The sequence below is a fragment of the Canis lupus genome, chromosome 4, assembly GCF_048164855.1.
Source record: "Canis lupus baileyi chromosome 4, mCanLup2.hap1, whole genome shotgun sequence".
NCBI lineage: Eukaryota > Metazoa > Chordata > Mammalia > Carnivora > Canidae > Canis > Canis lupus.
Window position 1 is genome coordinate 47,837,567 of NC_132841.1, and position 15,982 is coordinate 47,853,548.

A 15,982-nucleotide genomic window follows, 5' to 3' on the forward strand; every position below is an offset into this window, starting at 1 on the left:
AAAAGGTGTTGGGAAAAGATGGTTATTCAACCACTCATTCTGAAGCAAAAATTAGGGTTCTTTGCTTTCGTTTATAAGATTTCAAACGCTAAACAACAGTACATTGAGATTTCTCAGAAGGTTCAAAATTTATTAGAATAGAATGGAACTGGGCAGCCCAGATGGCTCAGTGGTTTACTGCTGACTTTAGCCCAGGATGTGATCCTGGAGACCTGGGATTGAGTCCTACATTGGGCTACCTGCATGGAGCCTGCTTCTCCCTCTGCCTGTGTCTCTGCCTCTCTGTGTGTTTCTCATCAATAAATAAAATCTTAAAAAAAAAAATAGAATGGAACAGAATACTTGAAATCAAAGTATTTAAGACATATGGTCTTTTTAGCTAAATAACAATTAAGTCTTGTGAATTATTTTCAAACTGAGTATTTTATTTGCAACATATTTAAAATTAACTAAACAGTCCTGTGGTGATCTGTTTCATTCTACCAGTATGAAGAAATATCTGTATATATTTAAAATATTTAAAAGATCCTACTGTGGACTTTTATTGGCTCCTTTCACCTAGTACTGATGAGAGCATCAGGCACATACTGAGGACTGCCTATTAAATATTTGTTTAATTGAATGAAGGAATAAACTACAGCCAAGTAAAGATGACTTACTTCCTACCATGAGAAAGTGACTCCTTCAGAAGTTCAGGCTGGGTCTGTTATACACAACCAGACATTAATTACATTATGTTAGAAATGCATACCTCATCTCGGTTAGTAGTGATGAGACTATCTTTTACTCCTTATGAATATTATTAGGAGCTTTATTTTTTAAAAAAAAAAATTTTAAAAATTTACCTCAAAAAAAAAAAATTTACCTCAGTAGAAAGTTATATACCAGGGAACATAAATATCTATAAAACTAACAGAGATGATAATCATTTAAATCTTTTTTTTTATTAGCATACTCTCTAACTCCATCCATACTATTGCAAATGGCAAAATCTCATTCTTTTTGATGGCTTAGTAATATTCTGTTGTATATATCTACCATATCTTATTTATTTATTCATCAGTCAATGGATATTTGGGCTGTTTCCACAGTTTCGTTATTGCACAATAAAGCTGCTATAAACATCGGGGTGCATGTATCTCTTCAAATTAGTATTTTTGTATTATTTGGGTAAATACATAGTAGTGCAGTTGCTGGATCATAGGGTAGTTTCTATTTTTAACTTTTTGAGAAAACAAAATACCATATGGTTTCACTCACATGTGGAATTTAAGAAACAAAACAAGCATAGGGGGAACAAAGAGAGGCAAACCAAGAAAAAGACTCTTAACTAGAGAACAAATTGATGGTTACCAGGGAGAGGTGGATGGGAGGATGGGTTAAAAAGGTGATGAGGATTAAGGAGGGCACTCGCTGTGAGGAGCAGTGGGTGTTTAATCACTAAGTTGTACACCTGAAACTAATACTACACTGTATGTTAACTAACTGGAATTTAAATAAAAACCTAAAAATAAATGTTTCCTCTTTGTGAGTTTCCTTTTCTGGGTACACATATAGCACAACTACTATTTCTACTATCATCCTTTAGTTATCTTTTGCTATATGATAAGTAATAAGCATATTATTCTACCATTAGTTATCATATTTCATGTTCAAGTTTAATTTGGGGGATATTTATATATAATATAAATCAGAACCATTTAAATAACTGTAAATAAATTGGTAATCATACCTATGCCAAATTCTGCATATGAGCATTTCATAAATACATGTTCATACATGCATGGAAAATTAAAACTTAAGGAAGTTGTTATTTGCTGAAATGTGTCCCCTTTCCTCAGATTGTTATGTTGAATTCCTAACCCCTAGTACTTCCTAATGTGACCATATTGAGACACAGCACCATTGAAGAGGTATTTAAATGAAAATGAAGTCATTAGGGTAGCCCTTAATCTAATATGCCTAGCATTCTTACAAGAAGAGGAAATTTAGACACATAGACACAGAGGGAAGGCAAAGTGAAGACATGGGGAAGAGATGGCTATCTATAACCCAATGAAAGAGTCCTGGAACAGATCCAATCCTCATGACCTTCAGAAAGAAGCAACACTACTGACATTTCGATCTTGAGCTTCTAGCCTCTGGACCTAACAGAAAACAAATTTCTGTTTTATATGCCACCAGTCTATAGTATTTTGTTACAGCAGCCCCAACAAACTAATACTAACACTAATACAAAAAAAAAAGTGATGTTTATGACTCCAGTGTTTAAATTTTTCTTTTTATTATAGTGTTTTCCGTTTCTTCAGTAGTTTATAATAAATACCAAATGACAGGACAACAGTCCCAGGTTAGGGGAGAATGCTTACTGTTAGTTCCAACATGTGGAATTCTCCTCTCTACATGACTTCTCTTCAGCTCCTGGTAGATCTATGCAAAGTTAATGTGATGGCAATGGCTTGTATATACAGTAAGTGACATTATCATGCAGTCAATAAAATGGTACAGTTTTTTCTAATGTAATACAAATCTTGGAATAGGAGAACATTCTTAATACAATAGGAGAAGCATTAGCACATACAAAAACTTTGCTTTATTAACAGCTTTGTTCATGTTAGCAATTTTGATCTAATTTAAGTGATGTTCCCATTATAGTGGCAAATTGTGTTTTCATTAATACAGTGAGAAAGCCATTAATATGAAAATTGCTCATTCAGAATCACATTAGTGGGTGCTTATCCTATTATCACTAAACTGATTCTAACCTAGGTGCTAAGTAATCTGAATTGAAGGATCTTATAGCAAAGGAGTCTTCATACTTCTTTAGCAGAATCTCATTGGCTTTCTTATAGTTTCTTGACACCTTTTACTGCATCATCTTTTAAAGTCATATAAATTAGTATCAACATCACTATTAGTTTATTCCTGAATATTATTCTATCAATTTTATATATTGACACATACATATACAACTTCACATTTGGATCTCATAATTACCCTTAGCATGTCTTCAGAATATTAATAAGTAGTATGTATGAGTTTGGGTTCTCTGGTTGTAAGCAACAGAATCTAACCTTGCCCTCTCATGCAAAAAAAAAAAAATTATTAAAAGGCTATTCCACACAGAATAAATGTGTGGAACAGGCTTAGAAACATAAAACAAAAGATTTCTAGAGAGCTCTGGAAGGGGAACTGGAGCAATGATCATTCCAACAACAGTGGTTAGGTCAGTTTGCTCTGTCAGAATGAATGATTGTTTCATCCTTCTTCCTGTTTTCCTATCAAGTCCTCAAGTTCAGTAATACATCATCTGATCGACTCAGCTTAGGTTCTGTGTCTGGCTGCTTGCTGTGCCAGAGTAATCAGGAAGATCTGTTCACTTTTGCTTCCATCCTTAAAAAACACACAAAATGGGGGAGAGAAAGTTCTCCCCCACTAATAATTATGGTGCTGCTGAAAGGAAGTAATGGAATTGGTAACCTTAAACTGAAAGACTCCATCACAATTATACACACGGAGTACTCTACCTCAAGGGGAAATTGTGGTCAACATTATTTCCACAATTACCTGGTTCTCCTAAAGTTTCATCCCCTGGAACCATTGTCTTGTGATTTTCTTTGGCTATGTGAGCAAAAGTAATAGGTGTCTCACATCTTGATAAAGTTTTTAATTACAGTATTCAACTTTCCAATTCTCCTCTTCCTACTTCCAAAACTACCAAATCTGGAAGGCAACCTTCCAGATGGTGGAGCCTCAGTCAACTGGAATCCCACGATACAGCAAAGTAGAGGTTTTCTATTAAAGTAGAACATGTAACAAAAACAAGAAATGGATATTGTCCAAGTCACAAAGCTATGTGGGTTTTGTTATGGCAACCCATCCTAGAGACATACGTGAAATAGTAGAAGGAATACAAACAATGTTAAAATTAAAGCTGATCCTTATTGAATATATATCCTTGAACAATTTTGTTGATTTCTTTGTGTCAGTTTCTTCATTTATAAAGTGGGAGAATGGATACCAACAGCACAGGTATGATGTAACGATATTACCTACACCTATGAAGTGAGAAGGAAAAAAAGCTAAAGTCAGAACACTTGAAAATACCAGTATTTAAAGTCAGCATAGAAAAAATGGTTGTTTAAGGAGATTGGAGGTCAGCATCTAGAGAATTAAAAGTAAAACTAGGGGAGGGAAGAACTACAGAACAAGAAGAAAAAGAAATCCTACAGTCATAACAAGATAAGGTATAAATATATATTCAGTATATGACAACTAGGTGATAATGGATGACTTCATCAGTAGCAAATAGACTACTTCATATTTGTTTCAAGCAATAAATATATATATATTTTATATATATATAAAGTGTTTGATATTAAAATATTGAGAACTAGGAACACCATTAAACAGGGAAAATTGAAAATATCTTAATTGTGGTGAGATATGGGAGGAAAAGTATGCAAAGGAAAGACAGAAAGGGAAACTATAAATGATTAAAAACATTTCTGAGCACCTTGATGGTATGTATTAAAAGGAGGCATGTAAGTTAAAGAAGATACATTTTGTGAAAATATTTTCACATAGATCTTTACCAAAAGCATCAATGAACTAAGTCAAAAGATGATAAACTCCTAAAACCATTGTTCTCCATATGGATCTTACATTAATTATTTTTGAGAAAATTTGCATGTTAAATGGAAATAGCATTGTGTAATAGCATATCTGAAAGGATAGAATTAATCATATAATTAAGGTTCTAATTCCCAGTGAATCTAGAGATTTCTTGTACTAAATATTCTCTAAACTAAGATGTTCTTTCTTAAAGTTAGTTTTCACTATGTCCCAAATGTATCTTATTTTGACCAGATAATTAGTCTGAAAAAGATACATCAATTTCTCACCCCAAGATTAGAATTAAAAATTCAAAAACCCTCAAATTTATAAAACCTTGCACCACAATTGGATCAAGAATTTTATTCTGAGTTCTTCCCTGAAAGAGAATGATCTGGCAACATCACCTTCTGCAAGTCATTTTCTCCATTTTTAAAATGTAAGAAAAATTCTAATCACTTTTGATAAAAGATAAAAAATATTCCCTGAGTATAAATTGCCAATCTTGAAGAGTATAAAGTCAACCATGAAGAATTTTCATTAGATCACCTTTAACCTCTTATATCTCATGACCATTAAAAGAGAGCTAATTTATAATGCCTTTATAATCCCATAATTTTTTTACACAAACTCAAAAATATTTTTTCTGCACTGCAATACAATCTCTTCTCCTTTCTCATAAAGGATTTAGCTTTAGATTAAAATCTTCCAGGGATGTGTGTGTGTGTGTGTGTGTGTTACATGAGTCAATAGTAGTTCTACAATATAATTTATGAGAGTGAAAAAGAGAAATTGTTACTTTTTACTTTCCAATAAAGCCTATATGAATTAGATGACATATGTCCCTTGTGTATTTATTTCTAACTTACAATTGAAGTTCTTAAAAAAAAGAAAAACAATTGAAGTTCTTTCATTTTTTTATCATGTGTACATAGATTGCATGCTATGGAGTCAGGCTGATCCAACCAACCTATTAGACACATACTTGTGTTTACCATGTAGTCACTGCAAGGAGGCAGGGTTTCAGTTTGGGACCTTACCGTGGATCATCCCAGGGTTGGGACCAATTACTATGGCAAGTCTTAGGCATTTATTGCTGATCACTGCAAGAAATGGTCATATAGACTTTGGGAGGCTAAGATTTTCCCTTTTCTTTTAGGAGACAGATGTGTCATCCAAGTCTCAGGAATAATGATGTACATAAACTACAGATCAGGCGCAGCTGTGTTCAGAAAGAGTGAATCCTCATCAGCATTATACCCAGTGCATTCTAGACCACCCACAGGTCATTCTTTCCTTCTTGCTGTCTGGATTGCCTCCAAAAATATTTTTAATGAGATTTTCATTGAATTTCAAATCAATGTGCCAACTTGAAGAGAGAGCAGAGAGTAAAAAAGAAAATGGATATAATGGGGTTACAAAGTGGAAAGTATTATGGTCACTGACTATTGAAATTAGATTTTATTACTATGTTTATTTTTTTCCAGTGGGCTTAAGATGTGGTATTTGTCCTTATTTTGAAATTAAAGTAAAATATTTAAGTGTTGGAGGTAGGGTGGGAGAGCACTGTACTAGTTAATGCCCTGTTGCCCAATAAAGATGAACCTTTCCTATGGGCAATGCATTCATGTCTAATGCATTTTATTTTCTGTCTGTTGCTAGCTCTATTATTATCCCATAGTGAACATTTCTCATATAGGATTTAACCCACTATTTCTGAGAACAAGTATTCAAATCTCTACTTATTTCGAGCATAGATATTTGTAGATTTTTCTACTCATCTGGAATTTTCTTTACAACTTCCTAAAGATTGGGAATTCAACAGGCTCTGTTGTCTTTTGTTCTACAGAAGATGATTACCAACAGGACTAGTTATTGGAAACAAGATATGGTTCAGAAACTACTAAACTTCAGGGAAGCTTCTTGACAATTTCTTTCCAGATTTCTGAGAGCAAAGTTTGTCTGTTTATTCTAATTCTTTTGCTATTGTCTACTGGAAAAAGTATATTGTTCTACCACAGAAAATGTTGTTGGATGGTTTGCAAAGATACAAACTGCTTGTCAATTTCTTTGAGTTCTGCTCATTATCTATAGAGACTAAATTGCAGAATATCCAAATGAGCTCTGTTGTGTGGGGAGAAAAATGAATCATACTGACGCTCAGGACTGGAAAATAATTTATTAAAATGTGGGTGGTTGTGGGTTTGGGTGCCTGTTGATTGAAGGAAGCTCTTCTAAGTAATTGTTTTCATTTAAAAGACATACCTTGTCTGTGTGTGGACTAGCTCTGCACTTTCCAACTTATGTTGTTCTCAGGTTCTTCTTACCTTAAACTTTGTTGTTGTGTCTCCTATTGTACTTCCTGTTACATTTTCTGATTTCTTATATAGCCATTTATTTTAGTTGCCCACATTAATAACATTATCAGATCCAGGGACATGGATTTGAGAGTAAGAAGTTCATTTTTGAGGTGATCTCAGGAGCAATGGTAGGGAAGCAGGAAAGTGAGATATGGAAAGGAAAGCAGCAAAAAAAGGATGAGTTCAGGAATTGATTATTATGTTGTTGACAACTGAGGCTAAACCCTGTGACCTCTGGGAACAGAACAGAACATGCTTCAGAGTTGTTTCACTCCAACAGTGAGTAAGTTGGGGCATTTATCCTCTTGTTTCCTTCCATCATTGGTTCAGGTTTACTTCCAGGAGGTCATTAACTCCCTAAACTTTTAAGCCTGCCCCATATTTGAGCTAAAAATGCCAAATAAAGCCTATACTTGGAAAGGTGAATTTACTTACTGAAAGAAAAGACTATACTTTCAGGCTTCATTTCTATAGTTTGTTACTAGAGAAGTTTCTCTGAATGTGTAGAGTACTTGCTAAAGCAGCCATCAGTGTGCACTGAAACAGTGAAAAGCAACAGAAACACATGGAGGTACAGACAGCTTCATAGTAGTTACTAACACTAGGATTCCCTTTTCAACAATTGTGGCTCTTAAGTTTTTGACAATAAAGTATAAAGCAACAACTACTGATCTGGCTTGAAGAAACTTAGGATAATTAACTGATTTTTACTTATAGATATTACAGAACTGGGGCACTGATATTTCCAGTTAGCCCAACAATGGACATACTGATGTGGGCAATATATTCAGCAATCCCTAAAGAGCAAACACAGAAATCTGTGCTCAGAATCTGTAGCCTATTCACAAAGCCTATTTGAAGGGAAAAAAGCTTTCTTCCCACATTTCTTGGAGCCCAATATGAGATATTTTCCTAGTCAACATGTCAGTGGTTGTGCTGCTCTTTTCTTACTCACCTATCAGTTGTTTCTTTTATTCTCAAATATTGGAAGATGCAACTGGAATGGCTTAAGCAGTAACAAAATATTTTTTTATTCACATAACTAAAATGTGCTCTGACGGTTCTAACTTCAGGTGTGGTTATACTCTAGGACTTGGTAGCAATCAAGACCTATTCGTCAACCTACATGCTCCAATTCAGCAGAAAAAAAAAATCTTTATTCCCACCAACAGTTAAAATAAAACCCTAGACCTGACGCTCAGAAGTGTAATTGGATAACTGCATTCCATTTTAATTCCTGGACTAAATACTGTCATTGGGAAATAGAATGATGTTATAGTCTAGACCCGAGTCATAAGCCTCCTTGAGGGTGATTGTAGAGAGGTGAGAAGTAGAGTGGGGTGAAGCCTAGATCTTCTAGAAGATCATGCGTTGAGAAGGAAGCAGAGGCCAGTTTCAGTTGTATTTTCTATCATTTGATTCTCCAGATGAAAATAAAGGGAAAATATGAAAAGAAAATAGTATGGGTTCTGACTAGTATCTACACTAGTAGACTACATCTCTACAGTATAGCTATAGCATATCTTCCATATATCCTACTACTGGTTATATTTCTATAGTCAATATATTCCCTTTCCTACCTCTATCAAACATTTCTAAATAGCTCTAGCCAAATATGGTGCTTTCCACACCAGTATCCCATGAGTATAGCTATAGCTTCTCAGCCCTCTTTATGCCCAATCTAGAAATGGTCCCCAAAGGCAAATCTCTCAATAGGTTCCCTAGCCCACAAATGGCATTTGTATACTCCCCAAATTGGAACAATCATTTTAAGCCATATTAAAACATATCACTGTCAATATATTTTTTAAAAAACAATAGATTTTTTAAAAAACATCTAGTTCAGCATCTGGCTTTGGCTCAGGTCATGATCCCAGAGTCGTGCGTTCAAACCCCACATTGCGTCCCTGCTCAGGGGTGAGTCTGCTTCTCCCTCTCCCTTTGCCTGTCACTCTGCCTACTTGTGCTCTCTCTCTCTCTATCAAATTGTATTAAACTAAGCACAAGAAGCCACCTACCCATGTGTGAATTACTTCCACTCTCAGAATGATGCCTAAGTTCAAAAACTTTTCCTGAACAAAATTATTTTCCGGTGGGTTAGGTGTTTTTAAAATGAAACTAGAAGGAAAGTGATAATTATTTTTATTTATGAATAATCTAAATAGTTCCCCAAATAGGGAATTTCCCACCACATATTATGTATTTTACAAAAGTCTATTTACCTATGATTAGTCACTTCATCATTTAAGATTTATAAATTTGGGATCCCTGGGTGGCTCAGCGGTTTAGCACCTGCCTTCGGCCCAGTGCGTGACCCCGGGGTCCCGGGATCGAGTCCCACATCGGGCTCCCTGCATGGAGCCTGCTTCTCCTTCTGCCTGTGTCTCTGCCTCCTTCTCTCTCTCCCTCTGTGTCTCTCATGAATAAATAAATAAATAGAAAAAAAATAAGATTTATAAATTTGTCTCAAATCCCTATGCCACAGAATCTGGTAAACTCAGCGTCTCTCACAATATCTTTGGAATTTCTTGGGAGTGACAAGTATTAATTGAATTGAACACCTCATTGCTGTTGGCTTATTTCCTGATCCTGTGTAAATTCCTTTTTCTTCACTTTGCATCTCACTTCTTCCTCATGACATCTCTGCTGGACTGTGACTCAATTTATTTCCTTAAGTACCACTTCAACAACACTAAAGAAACTGCAGACTTCTGCTATATGTCGGTCAGAAGTTCTCAAACTTTAGCACACGTTATAATCCTCTGGAGAGCTTGTTGAACCTAGTTCTCTGCACCCCATCCCCAGAGTTTCTGCTGCAGTGGGTCTCCTGAGAATTTGCTTTTGTAACAAGGTCCTGCATAATGCTTTGGCTGCTGGTCAAAAGATCACACTTTGAGAACCATTTATTTAGAGTAATTAGGTCAGGAGGCGGGTTGTATTACTATGAAGATAACTTAAAATTGAAAAACAGATTTCCTGGGACATATAGGTGGCTCATCTAGTTCAGCATCTGGCTTTGGCTCAGGTCATGATCCCAGAGTCCTGCGTTCAAACCCCACATTGCATCCCTGCTCAGGGGGGAGTCTGCTTCTCCCTCTCCCTTTGCCTGTCACTCTGCCTACTTGTGCTCTCTCTCTCTCTGTCAAATACATAAAATCTTTTAGAAAAAGAAGGAATGAAAAAAAATAGATTTCCTAATTTAAAAAGTCCCTCAACCGTTTCCATCTTCCGAAATTTCTCAGTAGTTATATTGCAAGTAGAGAATAGGTCTTCTCATCCCCTTTTTTTTCTCTTTCACTCTCTCTGGCTCTCTCACTCCTTTCTGAAGGACTGACTTGAGAAACTCAAAACTCCTCTTATTTTATTACATAGAACACATATGCTATTACTGTCTCTGTCTCAGACCTAGCCTATCTGGCTAAACTGAAGGGCTATTGCTGAAGATTGTTCTTTCCTATCTATATATTTCTGCTACTGGCTCTTAAATTAATGGTTTTATTGTCTCAATTATATTTTATAATAAATTATTATGGACTTTGGCTTTCCATTTTATAAATCTAAGTCTTTATATGTGTATTTAGCTAGCTTAGAATCTTTTATTTTCATTGCACGTATCATTTACCACATGGCTATGATTACAATAATAAATATTGACTGGATTAATATATACATGATTTTTTTATGTTACATCACAGATTAACCTTGGAAAACACAACCTGTATTCAGAGTGAAAGAGGCAGAACACTGAAATGTGTTCTTTTTTATAAATTGTAGCAAATTTTGCTGTAAAAGGCTTTTTTTTTTTTTTTTTTTTTTTTTTTTTTATTTTTTTTTTGTAAAAGGCTTTAATGAAGGCTAAAACTTATGTTGGTTGTGGTGGTAGTACTGGGGTTTTTTAAAGAAAATTACTTTTCATAGAGTTTATTATGTTGATGGGAATCAGGAGCATATTAATTGCTGGTAAATAATTGTAGTTTTCAAAGATGGAGAAATGTTCTTATAAAAGAAATCAGGCAAAAATGTCCATTTCTTTCTTTCTGTCTATCCATTCCTTCCCTGTACCTAACCAATTCTAATTCTACCCCTGCAGAGCACCCCCTGACTGAGTCAGCTCATTCAGATGTCTGGAAACCTTGCTGGCTCCCTTTTCAGCCAACTTTCCCTCAGCAGATGTAATAATACCATTGGTAGATCTTTGGGGGATTTTCCTTTCTGCTTTTCACCCTCATTACTCCTGCCATCTGGTCCACTTCTGTTTTACTTCCATTCAGCAGGTATGTTCCCATCACCCCTCCCATACAGACCTAAATGAATCTCTCTACTTCAGCATGGCCCTGAGTTTGGACAGGTACAGGGACAGAGAATGAAATAATGCCAAAGTCTTAAACCCATATAGATATGAAAAGAAAGACCTGTGTCCAATCAAAACAAGGAGTCTTAATGTTTATACTTCTTCAGGAGCCAAGATATTTATTTCTTTTCTTTTGGATCTACACGGGTCAGATGAAAACAAAATCCTTCATTTGTTGCCAAATGAAGATCATGTTTTATAGGTTCCAAACTTCTCCTTTTCTTTTGGTTGAAACATTGTGGCTTATACCAGTGAAATTTGCCTGGCATTTGACATTTGTGGAATACAATGGCTGCCTGCACAAATTTGTTGAATGACTTGTTATTGTTGATGCTTCTTACAGCTTAAATATATTATCAAACTCAATCATGTTCTTGTTCTTATAGGGACATAAAAGATAAATTCCATCCTAAAGTAGATATTAGTTCTGTTGAGAGACATGACTAAGTATGAAATAGCTATCATCATTGTAAAGCCATATATTTTTTTATTCCTCAGACTATGAAATACAATAGAATTGCAAAGAATGAAGATGCAGTTCTGGATGGAAGAAGAGAGAAAAGTGATAAAAGTGGGTGATGAGGGCAGTTTGCCCACTGAGATGAAAACACTATACATCTGTTTGAATCCCAAATTCTATTTAAATGTTATTCTAGATATAATGATCTAAGATTAAAGTTTTAAAAAGTATTCCACATTCAAACCTGCTGAGAAGACAAGAAGTAGATTAGGCAGTAATTGATAAAAGTTAAGATTTTACTTCAGTGGCTGAATCTACCGTCATAAGAAAATCTTTTTGTAAAAAAGAGATTCTGCATCTCTATATTCCCACAATTGATTTGTGCATTTTGTGGGATACAGTAATGAAGAAATTAATACTACACAAATATATGTGGGGGTGCCTGGGTGGCTCAGTTAAGCGTCTGCCTTCAGCTCAGGTCAAGATCCAGGATCCTGGGATTGAGACCTGCATCAGACTCCCTGCTCAGTAGAGAGCCTGCTTCTCCTTTTCCCTGCTATTCCCCCTGCTTGTGCTCACTCTCTCTGTGTCAAATAAATAAATAAATAAATAAATAAATAAATAAGCTTAAGAAAAAAATATATGTGAATTTTTATGTGGAATAACATGTTTTGAAATGCCTGCTAACCTCTGACGACCTTCATTAGGGTAGGAACAAAAGATTTGAGGTACACAACTGCTAGTGGTAGGACTCTGTCTCTTGCATGGTGACGATTTGCTTCCCATATTCTCTGGCTCCATTGACTCTGGGACCAAGTGTACTCCTTATGAAAACTTTTAAAAGAAATTATGAAGAATCTGAGGGAATACTTCAATGTAAAGAAGCACTGAAAGGCAATGAACTTTGGGGTCAAAATAGAACTAATGTGTCATCTAACTGAAAGGATGCAATTTGTAGTAAATAAATGTATATTATGAAGTCATATAAAAATAGAGCTAACAACTATAGATTAGAAATAATCCATGAAAAGTTTTACTGTGGATAAATTTGAATGTACAACTTTTTATTTTCAGATTATTTTTCAGATTAGTGTAGTTTCTTAAAAAATGGTATGACTGGCATGTATATTAATTAACCTGTCAGAATGCAGCTACATGTTTTTATATATTATAAAAATATAAAACTCTAAGCAAAGAATTTTGGAATAACCTGCCCTTTTTTTCTTTCACATAATCTAATTATCATTTTAATTAACATTTTATTACCTTTAGAGTAAGTAAGTGTACGAATATCAAAGAGAAAATTCTCATCTTTTAAGGGTAATGATACCTACAGAAATCTGAAAGTTCAAAACCAGGAAGAAACAAGGCTCACCTATCCATAGTATTAAACTTATAGAATTAATACTAAATAAACAAATTGCCTATTTACTACTATATTTACTAAACTAGGTGTTTTACATGATAGAACTGCATGTATACTGATTTGGAAATCACAGTAAATTGAAATATCTGAGGGATTACGGGGATACGAACTGGAGTTGGAGTGACTACAGCTACTGATTTGGGGATCAGAATATAAGTTAGATATTTAGGGAATATCCTATGAAAAGAGAAAAGAGGACCCATATACATGTAGTTCTTAGAAAAAATCTTAGGGATTTAAGTCATTGATAAAGGAGAGAGCCCTTGTCAACTGATTAGAAAGGAAATGTGTCCTACAGAATGTTCACATGCCACATGGATAAGAGAATAAGAACATCAGGGAAGGTAAGCATGTGTGAAGCTGAGAGAAGAGAGAACTTGAGCTTAAAGCCAGAGGGGTTACAAATGGTAGCAGTGTCTCTTGAGTTGGGACATGATGGAATCTGAACTCAGAAAGGAAGGTTTAGCTTTTAGACACAAAAAGAGAAGATGAGGATTTTTCAGAGACTTAAAAGAGAGACCTTAAAAGGGTGAGTGCAAACAATATATTGGATTGGGACAAACAAAAGCTGAAGCTCATTAATTCAGCCTTTACAGGCACATAGTAGTGGAACCACATGTTAAGAAGACTGAGGAGATATTAGATCCTAGAAGAGAAGAGAAAAAGTCTGAAACAACTTAGGTTAGGTACATACTGAGGAGCAAGCAGGAGATAAATAAAAGGACTAATTAGCAGCAACAAGAAACAAGTTGCCTTTGGATTATCATACTTTATAGGACAGAGTAAGAATACTGGCCTTATATTTAAAAAAAAAAAAAAAAAAAGCTTTGAGTTTTATTCCAGTGACATAATAATTTGGCCACACTGCTTTGTGGTGGTATTCAGGTCACAGTCTGTACAATGAATAAGTGATTTTGTATCCAGAAGAAAAAAATGTGGGTTTATTATTAACATTTACCAGGCCAAAAAAAAAAAAAAAAAAATCTAAAACTCTCTTGATTAACTCTATTTTTGTAAATAACATCATGTTCCAGATGTGTTTGACTCATTTTTATCATGGGTCCAAGAAAAAAGAAAATCATAGAAAACCATTCTTTTCTCAAGCTGAGTTCAAAATGAGGCAAAAAACATCTGTAGAAACTGGGCAATGGAAAAGCCAAGAAATCCAGTCTGCTTCCATATAGGAAAAAATGACATAGCTGAATCTCAAGGTAACAATAAACATGAAGTCACTCTGCTATTATCTCAACAAGACATTTTCTGTTTATTTGGATTTTTGTTTTGTTTTGTTTTTATGTACCAGGCATTGGAAAGGAAGGGAAAGATTAAGCAAATAAAAGTGCTTTTATGTTGTAAATTCACACAACATTGCCAAACCCCAAGGAGCAAAATACTGTTCATTTTCCATGTCTTGGTACACAACAAATGGGCACAAATGTCTAACTTTTTCTAAAATATATGCAGGAGATGTAGTGGAATGGAGCCTTTCTAAATATCTGGCTAACAAAATGACAGAGTTAAAATATGAAAAGTAAGTGGAGAAAAGAAATAAGAAAAATTTCCAAGATATTGTATAATTAAAGTCAAAGGAGTTTATGACATAAAAATGGCTTTTCCTCAAATTTATCTTAGAGTGCATTGGCTACTAACTGAAGCAAAAGAGAAAAAGTGATCAAGTGATATTCATAGCGAACACTGAATTAGAGATCAAGATAGGTTAAAAGGTTCAAGTCAAATACTGCCCGGGGATTTTCATTATTGCTGTGCTGAGCAGAAAGAGATAAACCTGAGGGGCCCAAGGTTTACCGATTTTCAATTTATTAGCATAAACCAACCTCTCCAAATTACATGTGTAAAACCTTAACTGACTACCTAGGAGAGACCCCTCTGATGAGACTATATTCTGGTTCTACTTTTTTTCTGCCTCAGGTTTAAGCCAATGCTGTTTTAAATCACTGTGCAAGAAGATCTGTTCGAACTTCACTAGTTATTTTAATTCGTCTTACTTTTTGTAACATTGTTACATTGCCTTTTCTTTTCACTTTTAACATAAATTTTACATACATGATGAAGACCACAGATACACTTTAAAGAAAACTAAACTTCCTGCTGGTTCAATGTAGAAGTAAATAGGAATCTCAATAATTTTAAATAACTACTATTACGTCTTAATTATGTTTGGGGTCTTTATTATCCTAATAGGAGAATAGTTCAAGAGATATCCAGTAGAACTTGGATTATGGTACACTTGCATGCACACAAAGATTTAAAACAGAAAACACTGGAAAAATTATTTTCACTCCATTTAATTGCCTAGATATTTCCCTTAATTTCTATGTTGAAGGTGAGAGAAAAGTGTAGAGAATAGAAAAAGGTAGAGAGAGAAGGGAAGAAGGAGGAGAGGGAGGGACAGAGGGAGAAAGGAAGGAAGGAAAAGAGGGGGAGGGAGGGAAAGAGAATAGCTCCAGATAATTGAATGGTAAGTCAATTTATAATACAAGAAGCTGAATGCAAACAGAGGACCTAGTAAGTAACTGACTTCATGAGCTTCAATTAGTCACAGCCTAAAAGGGTTTTGATTTCCTCATGAGGAGGTTAATCTAGAATTTAGACTCCAGATTATTTCTTAGGTAATTGTTAGTTTCAAACTTCTATTGTTTTAGCATATATTCAATTTTTATCACCAAATAACACAACGAAAGACTCCCGTTTCAGGATGAGAACACATTAAGAATTGTTTTGAAAAATTGGAGGTAATTGTGGTCTTCAGA

At 34.8% G+C, this 15,982-nt stretch overlaps 1 pseudogene; it reads left to right on the top strand.

The window, feature by feature from the left end:
• Nucleotides 1-7,417: 7,417 nt before the first annotated feature.
• LOC140632822 (small nucleolar RNA U3) lies at nt 7,418-7,499 on the top strand (annotated as a pseudogene).
• Nucleotides 7,500-15,982: the final 8,483 nt, after the last annotated feature.